The sequence below is a fragment of the Arvicanthis niloticus genome, chromosome 10 (genome assembly GCF_011762505.2).
Source record: "Arvicanthis niloticus isolate mArvNil1 chromosome 10, mArvNil1.pat.X, whole genome shotgun sequence".
Lineage (NCBI taxonomy): Eukaryota > Metazoa > Chordata > Mammalia > Rodentia > Muridae > Arvicanthis > Arvicanthis niloticus.
In genome coordinates this window covers 64,662,859-64,675,444 of record NC_047667.1, presented here as the reverse complement: position 1 = coordinate 64,675,444, position 12,586 = coordinate 64,662,859, and positions in this window count along the sequence as shown.

The following is a 12,586-nucleotide window of genomic DNA, read 5'->3' as shown; positions in this document are numbered from 1 at the left end:
CTCTGATTTTGTGCCTGTGAACCTAAACCTAACTTAACCATGGACGATACATCCCGCTTCCCCGGGTCTAGTAACTGATGACCCGTGTCTACCCAAGTGTGACTGCCCTCAGTGTCCTGCCCAACCACAGTCTAACTTTACAGTAGCAGAACTCGGTGGCGAGAAGTCACCTTAGCATTTGGTACACCAAGCCCAAACCCACACTGCAGTCGGTGACAAGAAGTGAATCACGTCCCTGGGCTCCCCAACGCTGGCTCCCTCTCCTCTTGCTAATTTACCATAAATTTGGAGACACAGAAGTTCAAAACAAAGCCAAACCCTGTATTGGGCGCTAAGCCCTCGAGTCACAGTTGAACAGTGGCTTCTTTCTTTCCACATTAGTGGGGGTTTTTCCTCCCCTGTGGCCCAAACAAGAATCAACTTTGTGACAATAATTCATTCAGTGCTGCTTGAAGCAGGCACTGTGTTGGGAGGTGACAAGCTCTGCAGTGTCCCAGGTAGCAGTGTGTCTTCTGATGACAGAATACTGGGACTTAGAGAGGGCAGCAAGCGCAGAAAGCAGGGGGCCTCATTGCATTCACTCAGAGGTCAGCAAAGGCTTCCTGTAGAAGAAAGGCTTTCCAAATATTTTAATTGCTTAGGTGTGGGAGAAGACTCCAGAGGCAAGAGAGAGCAAGGGGGCCGTGGGAATGAGCTCTCTGAGAGCCACAGGGGCTTGATTGGGACCTGTGTCACTTTCTAAAATTGAGTGTGACCAAAAATAGTTGCAGGGGGTAGTTGAGAAAGGAGGTCCCCCCTCCCCCCAGCGTGCTGTAGGGCAGCATCCACTTGCTTACCGACCTCTGCCCTTTGTGTCCCTGTCAGCTGCGCTCAGTCCTTCCTGCTTATCTCAAGCTTGTACCTAAAACTTCTCTCCAGTGGCACTTCCTGTCCCTTGTAGACTAGGATCTCCCAGGCAAATTCTCTTCTCCTCTCTCTTTTAGTTTTTCCAAAATGTTCCCATCTGCTGTTGGAGAGATAGATAGATAGATAGATAGATAGATAGATAGATAGATAATCACTTATCATGCCCTACATAACCAGAGAGAAAATACCTTGATTCCCTTACCCAACAATACAATATAAATGCCATAAATACAATACATAAATATAATACAAGATAAATGCCAAATATACACACCAGACAGGAACTGGTTAAGGAATGTAGTGGGAGGAAGATTGCCCCAGAACTGGAGGCTAGCCCTTAAGAAGTTAGAGAGCCAAGTGGCTGAGGTAGTTACTCCAAAAGGAGCCAACAGGTAAAAGTTGTTGAGCAGTTAGGAGCACTGAGGCTTACAGCTCCTGCCTCACACCCACTTTGGGGTGCAAGGGTCAGAACCAGCCTCACCTGGAAGATTCAGGAAGACACACTGGGGTGTCTACCTCCTCTAAGCTGCTTGGCCTGTGTTGGCTCAGTTGGTTGGTTGAATGGTTAAGGACCTGTCAGGACCACATAATGATCAGTACTGGTGAGGTGGTTTAGTTACAGAGGGTCATCTCTCTGCACCAGAGAGTCAATCATTCCTAAAACAACTCCTAAGGTAAAGACATCGTCAGTTCAGGAGGAGAAAACAAAAAACCTACACAGAGATGTTAAAAGTAAAACCCCCGACTTTCCCACGGTGTATAAATAAGAAGTGTCATAGATTGGACTCATCTGCCTTGGGGGCAGTCCTTCCAAGCAAGCTGCCAACAGACAGGAGGCAAGCCACAGCCACACGCAGAATATAATTGTAATAATAAGAGAGGCAGGTGAAAAAAAATTTTGTTTGGTATTTGAGAGAAAATTCATTTTAATAACACATTTGCTCCCTCCGAGTATCTCAAAGATACCGTTTAAACACATATTGTCAGTATACAACTTCTTCACTTCACTTTGATTTTCTCCTGAGAACTCTTCCAAATTTATGTGTATTTTTAAACCTACAGCATGTTTCCATTTGAATGCTAGATTTGCATCAGAAATACTTGATCTGTATTTTATATTTCACATAATTTATGGCTGAAAAAGTATTCACATTACTGATTTATTCCAAACATCCAAAAACTTAAAAAAAATTTTTTTCCAATATCCGGGTTGAGCACCAAAAATAATTTTCTCTGTTTATATCTTTTCCAGCCTCGTTACTTTATTTTAGAGCTGACTTTAAACCCCATTGCTTTTAAACCTGTCTAATTTGCTAACTTTGTGTGAGTCTGTACTGTTGTTCATTTATTTATCTGTGAAGTTAGCACACAAAATGGTGGGCATCGCCAGGACATCTTCTGCACATACGTCACCATGTTTAGTTTTAATTTTTTCCCTCCCATGCTGACCTTTCCTGGTCTCCTCCCTCCTCTGTCTGGTTCTTTTTCTTTCCCCAGTGGGTGGCCCCTCTCCTTTCCTTCACCCTCTCTATTCCCCACCTCCCTTAAGATCTCTTCTTCCTCTCTCATGATCACCTCCCTAGTTTTACAGCCAACACACACACACACACACACACACACACACACACACACACGCACTGAGCATTGGCAGAGAGCACAGATAACTGTCTTCTATTTCTGCATTCCACAAGACGATGAGTCATAGCACGTGTACACCTTTAGGATAACTTTAAGAACTACGCCCACCAGCTCACTCAGCAAGCTGAGTGCAAACGTCTTTTCAATATGTATCATTTCCATGGAACGCAAGAGCCAAGTGCTGGTGGTAATGCTTGCCTGTCATCCCAGCAGCAGCCAGGAGATAAAAGCAGGTGGATTTCTGTGAATTTGAGCCAGCCTGACATCATAGCAAGACCCAGTATCAAAAAAAAAATAAATAAATAAAATAAAAAAGAGGAGCAAATCAACAGGCAAAGGATGAGCTTCTTGTTTAGAAGCTGCAACAGTCTAGCCAGGTGTGGTGAGGCAAAGCCAGAGGCAGGAGGACAGTTGGAGGCCAGCAGGGTTACATAAACTTCTAGCTTCTTGAAAAACTGGAAACAACCCTGTCTCAAAAGGGTCAGGGGCGTAGAGCACTTGCCTGAGATGTGAAAGGTCCTGGCCTGAGCACTGAAGCCAAGCAAGCAGAGGCTGGCGGGCGGGCTGGCAAGCAAGCAAACATCACTGGCAACTCAACCCTTGATCTGCTTTCCTCAAGCACTCTTCACTGGGACACAAGATCAGCCTGGCCTCTCTGGCAGAGGACTTTGACAAATGTAACATTTGCAAATGTCTATACCAATGAATATAGTCCTCAGCTGCAGCATGACAATACTTATAGGAAAATACGTTTGAACATCCTGTGGGATGAGCAGAGCCAAAGTATCAGTTGTCTCTCAGATCTTCACCTTACTTGTTTTCCAGCAGAGTTTCTAAGATGAAGATGGTAATGTTTTTGGCCACCTCTCCATCTAAAAGTGGTTCTCTTTTGGGTGTGGGAATTCAAGTCATCTTATGGGTAGCAGCTAATATTATCAGTGCAATCCCAACTAAGAATTACCTAAAAATATCTGTTGAACGTTTACTTCTAATTTCAGGCAGCTCACATCGCTTCTCATTTAGTTGTTGGGAGAAAAGTTATTTTAAAATTTGTCGTCTTTTCACTGAAAGGGTCTGAGATAGTCTCATGTAGCCCAGGCTAGCCTAGACTCCCAATCTCCTGCTCCCACTACTCAAGAGCTAGGATTGTTGTGTGGCTCACACACCACAGGTGGCTCACTTTAAGTCATTTGTTTTACAAAACTGCATTTTCATTGCCGAGTTTCTGCTGCTGTAATAAAATGCAACAGACTAGGACATTTATAAAGAAGAAAATTTCCCTCGCTGTTTGGGAAGTTGAGAAAGGAATCTAAGAGCATGTCTTTCTTGCTGTGTTATCACAGGTGAAGGCTCTAGGGGTAAAGAAAGCTGACTGGTAAGCTGGACAGCAAGGGAGGGGACAAGAGACTGCTGACACTGTCAGTCAGCAGGACTGTCCTTATCTGTTGCTCCTCTGGGAGAGCAGACAATAGAATGACAGGAGTCATGGTATCTCTGTTTGATAATGGCTTCCGATGTACAGATTTCTCCTGTCTGGTTCTTCATCCAGTGAGAGAGAGGAAGGGGGAGAGAGAGAAAGGCCTAGAAGGAGGGATGGAAGGAGGGAGAGAGGGGGGCAACACACTGGCTCACTCCTGTGACAAGCTCAGAGATCTTACTTTCCAATACCATTGCAGTAGCAATTTAAACACCAAGATGGATTTTTGTTTTGTTTTGTTTTGTTTTGGGGCAATGCCCTTGGTTGTGGCACTGTGCCCTGTGTGGAGGACAGCAGACACATTGCAGGGCTTCCATGTAGGTTCCAAAGATCAAACACAGATCGTCATGATTTAAAAAATTAAAAATACATGGCTTTCTTTCTTTCTTTCTTTCCTTTTTTTGTTTTTTGTTTTTTTGTTTTTTTGAGACAGGGTTTCTCTGTGTAGCCTTGGCTGTCCTGGAACTCACTCTGTAGACCAGGCTGGCCTTGAACTCAGAAATCCACCTGCCTCTGCCTCCCAAGTGCTGGGATTAAAGATGTGCACCACCACTGTCCAGCGTGTTTTTCTTTTTAATTATGTGTATGTATGTATGGATATATGCAAGTATTCTTGGAGGCCAGGAAGGGCATCAGATCCTCTTGGGCTGGAGTTGCAGTTGGTTGTGAGCTGCCCAACATGGTTGCTAGGAACTGAACTAGGGTCCTCCAGAAGAACAGTAACTATTCTTAACTACTGAGCCATCTCCTTCCCCATGAGATCTGATGGAATAGTCAACCCTCTGCACCTTCTGCATCCATATTGATTTCTATATCAGTAATAGTCCTTTATTTTAAATACAATTTTTCAAGGTTATTTTTTGAACTGGGGACATAATTTATTGTCTTCGTTAGGGTTTTACTGCTATGAACAGACACCTTGACCAAGACAACTCTTATAAGGACAACATTTAATTGGGGCTGGCTTACAGGCTCAGAGGTTCAGTCCAGTATCATCAAGGCAGGAACATGGCAGCATCCAGGCAGGCATGGTGCAAGAGGAACTGAGTTATACATCTTCATCTGAAGGCTGCTAGCAGAATACTGAATTCCAGGAAGCTAGGAGGAGGGTCTTAAAGCCAACACCCACTGTGACACACCTACTCCAACAAGAGCACACCTGGGTACCATTCCCTGGGCTGAGCATATACAAACCATCACACTTCTCATACCATTCTTAAACTGAAATATTCAGTTTTATTACCAATTTTGACTTATTTAGATATTCCTGTATCTTGCATTGTCTCATCAAATATTCAAATATATTGAAACGTTATATTGATGTGTAAAAAAAAATCACTCAAGTCATTAATGACAATTGGAAAATGCGCTTATGTGCAACATTGAGTTTATAGCTAGCACATGCTGCAACACCTACCACTTCTACAATCTGATGAATGGGGAAATAATTTGAGTTTAAAGGCTGGCAAGATGGTTCAATGTGTAAAGGCGCTTGGCACCAATCCTACCAGCCTGAGTTCAGTCCCCCAAATCCAGATGTTCAAAAGAGAATTAACTCTAGAAAATTGTCCTTTGACCTCCTTATGTGCACCATGGCATGTTCATGCCCTGTCTCACCCTCAAATTAACAAATAATGAACAATTATAACTAGAATTTAATAAAAATTACAGATAGGCATACAGACTTAGGCTTGAAGGTTGAAGTGAGATTTTTCTAAGCTAGCATGGGTGACATAGTGCATTCCAAGCCAGCTTGCAATAAGGAAAATCTCTATCAAAATTAATTAAATTGAAGTTTATTTTTACTAACTACATTTCATGTTCTCAGTAGCCTCATTTGCCTCGAGGCTACTGACTGACGCCATAGACAACACAGCCCCAGACTGTCTCTGCTGAGGAATCATGAGAACCATGTTCAAATCCAGGTCCCAAGTCCAGAACGCCCTCCTCAGTCTCTACAGGGTGTCAGGAAAGGAACTCTGGCTTCGGTGTTACCTTAGTGCTTCTACAGGAGAAGAACATAGTAGCAAGCTACTCTCAAATCTCTCTTAAAGAGGGTTCAGATCATTCTGTCTTGTTGGAACTGAAATGTTTCCCAGCCTTGCCTGGCCCAGGAAACTGTTGAGATTTAAGCTTCCATGGGGTTTCTTTGCCCAGTCGCCTCAATCGGACCTTGTGAAGCTTGGTATCCAGTCACAAGGAAGCTCTTTTTCAGTGTTACTCCGCCTCCCCACCCCCTTCTCTAGCTCCTTCTCTTCCTCACAAATGCCAGCCTCTAGAACTGGCTGGAATGGAGATCTCTTCAAGAGATGCTGTGTCTCTCAGTCTGACTCCCAAACTGTTGAAACAACCAACCCCAAAGAAATAGGAATTTCCTCCGGAATCTAATGCTTGGAAAAGGAGCCGGTACCAGCCAGAGCAGAAACCTGTGTCCCTGGAAGAGATTCCACACAGTTCTTACTTGTCAATCCAGACAAGGGTAGGTCAGCGGTGGGCAGGCACACATGCTGACCAGGATTGCTCAGAAGTGCATATCCTCTGCTCTAAAGTTTGGTCTCACCTTAGGATCCTGAAGATGGACTTAAGTGGGGTAGAGTGGGGATCCTGGATCTTTTTGTCCCCTTGTCAATGTGGCCACATTGAATAAATATATATTTTTTTTTTTTTTTTTTTTTTTTTTTTTTTTTTTTTTTTTTTTTTTTTTTTTTTTGCTTCTTGCTTTGAATTTGGCTCTTTCAGTTGGCTTGTTGAAAACAGGTGACTGGATCTGACCTGGGTCATACTTAGGCTGTGACACCACTGTGCCTTCCAAATTCGATGTCTTCATCTTCATCTCATCTCAGCAATACTGTATGTCTGCCATCGAGCTGGGGATGCTGTAGGGGATGGATCCTCATTTCTCTCATGGTGCTGTGCCCGTGCTGCCCAGTGAAGATAACTGTTCCATGTATCCCACCACTTTCTCCTTGTTTACTGCTGAGCAGGAAGTCCTGCCCTGAAAGCATTTGTGTCTGGAAGTCTCCGTAGCACTGCACAGGTAGAATCAATACAAATATCTTTTCTGGACAGTTCAACCCTAGTGTTCTCTGGTTTTCTTCCCTGTCCTCACAAACAGGTTCTTCCTTCCTCCTCTGTGCCTTTTTCTCCCTAGAAATCTAAAGAACCACACTTCCCTTGTCTTCATTTTAGTGACCTGTCTGTCCCTTCTGCTCTGCCTCTGCTGGCACCTGCCCGCTTGTCACTTTCTCTGTGGTGGGTTTCCTCCAGGGAGGCTCTGGAGACTATCTTCTGGTATCCCACTCTTACTCATGGGGATTCCTCTGCTGGTGTCTGGGGGTTGGCAGACTGTTTTCTGACTGAATCAGATGTAGGCAGCAAAGGATTCTTCCCTGTCTGGTTCCCTCTTTGTCAGAGTCCAGATGCCAGCTCAAGCTTACCATTTCAAAAATAGAGGACCCAACTTTCTTCTCTCCAAAATCTAAAATTATATACACATATCAGTATATTATTCCTTACACACAAACTATGTAGAAGATAGAGCAATAATCATCCAGTCAGCACCCAGCTAGAAAAACATGTAAAGAATTATAGATGGAGTTTAGTCTCCTTTATTTTCTCACAGTTTACCAAGTTTAATGTGCTTTAAACTGTTACTTATTGCTAACAGTGTGCATGTGCTCCTTGTGTGTCGAGATCAGAGTACACACCTGTGAGGTGGGTTCATACACACATACATATATTCCATGTATTCATAAGCAATACGTAATACTTTACATGTTCTAACCACATGCATTAATGAATCCAAGGTTATCATATTATGAACCCTTGTACATGGAGAAAGAAGACAAATTAGAAAGACGTTCAGCAGAATTCCTTTATCAGAGGCTGAGTAGCTGTCCTGGAGCTCCTGTGGGGAAACGGAGCCGGTTAACATGCCCAGCTTTAGTTGTTGCAGGAAAACGCAACCATGGCTGCAGCGTATGTCTGCCATGTGTTTTTGTTTGCTGGCACTGAGGAAGAATCCAGGAGAGAATAAAAGGGGTTAAGAAGAAGAACAGGGCAACCACTTCTGAGGCAGCTGCAGCATTGTGGAGCCTGTGGTAATTGTTTTTCTAAAGCACTGTGTTGGTTCCCAAAACAACCTGAAGTGAGTGTGCTAGCCTCTGCCTTTGAGATGGAGAAACTGAGGCTGCATAGACTATAACCCTATCTTCCTCCCAAAGGCCAGGCTCTCTTCCCAAGTCTTAATGAGTACATTCACTTGGAGAATGCACAGACGTGTTAAGCCCAACACACCCAAAGCTTCTCTCTGCCTTTGCTCTCCTCACTCTGAATTCTTCCCAGTTAACAGCTGCAGAATTAAACCTTGTTTTAGTTTATCTCCCATTGCTGTAAGAAAGGCTGTGACCTAAGGTGACTGGGGAGGAAAGGGTTATTTAGCTCACACATCCCAATCACAGGTCCATCACTGAGGGAGGCAGAGCAGGAACACAAGCACTGGCGGGAATCTGGAGGCAGGAGCTGACCCGCAGACCATGGGGAACCTTGCTTATTGGCTTGCTCCCAGGTTTGCTCAGCCTGCTTTATTATATCACCCAGGACCACCAGTCCAGGGATGGCACTGCCCAGTGTGGTTTGGGCCCTCCCACACCAATCATTAATCAAGAAACTACCCCACAGACCTACCCATAGGCCTAACTGACGGAGGCATTTTCTCAACTCAAGTTCCCCCCTCCCAGATGACCCAAGCTTGTATCAAGTTGACAAAACAAAACAAACAAACAAACAACAACAACAGTAGAAGCTTCTTATATCCAGGTCTAATCCAGGACTACCCTGTTCCAAATTCTTCACTAGTGCCCTAGTGCCCAAACAGCTATGTTAAAAGGCCTCACCCTTGATTGTCCAAGTCCAGTTCCCAACCTGTCCTTTAATAACCTGGCTTTATTGCCTGCTCTCCTCCCAAACCCTGCTGTACTGTTTGGTATTCTCCGAACGGTTGCTTACATGCCCAATCCAGTTGCCTGCCTCTGTTCCTCTCTGACTGTCCCCTTCTGCTCACCCATTGTCATCCCACAGGCTCCCACCTCCATCCCCTGGTTCAGACCAGTCAGGGCTTTCTGTCACTTGTTCCTCATCCACTAATCAGAATATTACTCTTTCTCTTCAGGCCCTGACTAAATTTTTGTGCATCCCTTATCTTCCTGAGTTATCCTGTGATCCAGTGTGCTTGCCTTTCCCAACTGCCAGACGATAAGCTGTTTCCACCTCACCTCTGCTCCTCCTGAGGTCCCGAAGGAAACAGGGCTAAGATCCTTGAATTGATGTAGCACTTTGTCTCCTCAGAGGACCAACACTCAGACAATCCATGTTGAAATATGGAGTCCAGCCTGAGCACAGACAAGAATCTCATCTCACAGAAGGCTATGGCTGCACTCCACTTTCATCCTGAGCCTTGACGCAGATAAGCTGAAAGACAATTACTGTAAACCAGTGTGCGAGAGTAAGACAAGGACCCTGGGCAAGGGCATGGCTCATGAAGACCTGGGAACTGTTGACATTTCAGTCAACCTTACCTGAAACTGGGAGACAGCACTCGGTGGGCAGCTAAGGTTTGATGCCTGCTCTACACAGACATTGTAAAGACTTTGATAGTTCTAAGTGGATGGCGGTCAGATACAGGGCGGTGACAGGCAGCATGCGTTGTCAGTGTGCACACACTTGCGTATGTGTGGCACATCACTATGGCTCTTGGCCCTGTGAATAGTGAAGCTGCCTTACTCCTGGCTTTCAGCTCACTGGCACAGGAGGTACCAGAGGTTGTTCTTCACTTTAGGGGTCTCTCCATACTGACCTGCTGGCCACTTAGCACCAGAGAGCCCCGAGGCGGGTGATAGGCCAGGCACAATTGTTTCTGTCATGATTTCTTTTTCCTGAAGGAAAAGAAGCTTGTGTTTGTGTAATTTTCTCCTTTGCTCTGGCCTGCCCCAGGCTGTCAGCCTGGTTGAGTCTTCTTCTGTCCTCAAATTAATATACATGTCATCACCTCTCTTTAAAAATAAAGATCCAGCTCGCCAGCTCCAGTGACCTTAAAAAACTCTATTAACTCAACATGGCTAGCCTTGGACTCATCTTTGCTTCCTGTTTCTTCTTTCCTCTGAGATCCCTCTTTTCCCCAAAATAGTACTGGCTCAGCTTCTGCCCTTTTGGTACAGGGTTCAATTCTCTTGATATTACTGTCTTAAAACTTAGCGTCATTTGTAAGTCTTCTAGCTTGATAGTTCCCACGCCTACTGACCCTGTGTGCATGTGCATGTGCATGTGTGTGTGAGCGCGTGCGAGTGTGTGAGCGCGTGTGCGTGTGCGTGTGCGTGTGTGTGTGTGTGTGTGTGTGCATACACACATGGGCCATGCTGGCCCAGCACTCCACAGTTGATCTACATCCTTAGCCCTCCATTATTTGAGCTCTTTCCATGTAGCTCCAGCTGATTTTGAACTTTTCTGTTTGTCCGGATTTGTGTTTCTTGGAGAGATGCTATCGAATGCAGACCATGCACACGCTCAACAAGTGGTCTACCACTGATCTTCAATCTCAGCCCTCGGATTTCATCTTTAACCAAAACTCTCTAGCATTTCTTTTGTAGCAGCCCCCAACATCTATTCAAAGCCAAGTTTAGTTTAAACTGACCATCACTTAGGAATTGGAGAAAGGGTAGAGTCGGGAGACTTATGTATTTTTCCAAAACAGTTTGCCTCTTCCACCTTAGGATTTTAGCTCCTTTGGGGAGCAAGGGATGATGATGTGAAAAAGCTGGATGTGCGCACCTGAGCTCGCTGCTGGGCTCCAGACAGTCCTGCACCTGAGCTCACTGCTGGGCTCCAGACAGTCCTGCACCTGAGCTCGCTGCTGGGCTCCAGACAGTCCTGCACCTGAGCTCGCTGCTGGGCTCCAGACAGTCCTGCACCTGAGCTCGCTGCTGGGCTCCAGACAGTCCTGCACCTGAGCACAGTCAGTCCAGCCCTTACTGCATGGAAACTCATCTCCAACCAATTTCTTTGGCTCCTACTTCCCCAACCTGCTCTTCTGAAAACACTGCTCCTAATCTGGCATTTTTCCATCAAGTGTTCTCCAGTGTCTCACCTCAGAATTCAGATTGGGCACAAGATGGACTCTGTTGTGTGTTGTCCCCTAGTGTCTCCTCAAATCTGGCCACCAAGCAGGTTCCTCGCTGCCGTTCCTTTCTGACTCCCTGCTCAGGACAGCAAGTAGCACCTGAGCTCCATTTACTCTGTGTCCTCCCCCGAGCCTCTGTCCCCAGTCTAGCTCTCCTTCCTGCCAGACTTCACTGTCCAGCTCTTGACTGCGTGTCTTACAGATTTGAAGTGTCCAGCTATATGTCACCACTCACATCTCTAACCATATCCACTCACTCGACATACCTGGGGACCACCTCTTCCTCTCCTACACACATCCAGTCATCAAGTGATTTCCTGTATTGCGTGTTTTATGTAATATATACTAAAGTACATATGTTCAGATTCAGATACACACACACACACTCACAGCACACACACATACAGTCACAAACATACAAACACCTTCACACACACAAATCATTACACATACATACAAACACACAAATACACATGCACACATCACACACACAGACACACACACAGGCACACACACACACACACACACTGAATTCTAAGCAAGAACAAGAGTCTATGGTAGCAAACATGCAGTTCATCCTCGTCATCTTTTGTTAAAACTTCTGTTCAGTTTGAATCAAGCCTTGAGTTTCAACACTGAATTTTAGAAGAAATAGAAAGACAACCTTGGGATACTATGCTTTAGAAAAAATTAAAAATACCAAAGCAGGTAAGGCATGCCTGTGATCCTTAGAACTTAAGGACACTGTGGGCTAATGAGTAAGTTTCAGACGAGCCTAGACTGTGCAGTCTCAAAAGAATGTTCCTGAATGTGACAGAAATAACCAAGGGAGGCCGAGGAGTGCCAGAGATGAGATAGGAAGTGCTTGCTCTCTTCCTGTGGCTCGTCACATGGGGACCTGGCACACAGGAAGTGTGATGCATATAGTGGAGATTATATTCATGCATACCTATAGACTCCTAGTGACTCCTCCCTCCTTCCCTCCCTTCCTTTCAGTAAGATATACTGATTAGCCCAGGCTGGCCTCAAATTTACAACCTTTCTGTTGCAGCCTCCTAAACGTGAGTGCACCACACTTGGATTCACACTTTTTGTTGGTGGTAAGGGTTTGTTTGCCTTCTGTCATCTTTGATATAGGTAGGTTCTCACTGTGTGGCTGGCTTGGAACTCACTATGTAGACCAGGCTGTCCTGGAACTCAGAGATCCAGCTGCTTCTGATTCACACAATTCTGAATGATAGTTTTTGTTATGGAAGTCAAGAAAGAGGCTCTGAAAATGCCTGAGTGTTTCCAACTCAATTCCTGAAAACCCTCACACTATGATTATTCTTCCATCGAACTGTAGACAACACCACACTGAAAATCAAAGCCAGTTTATTGGCTTTCCACAT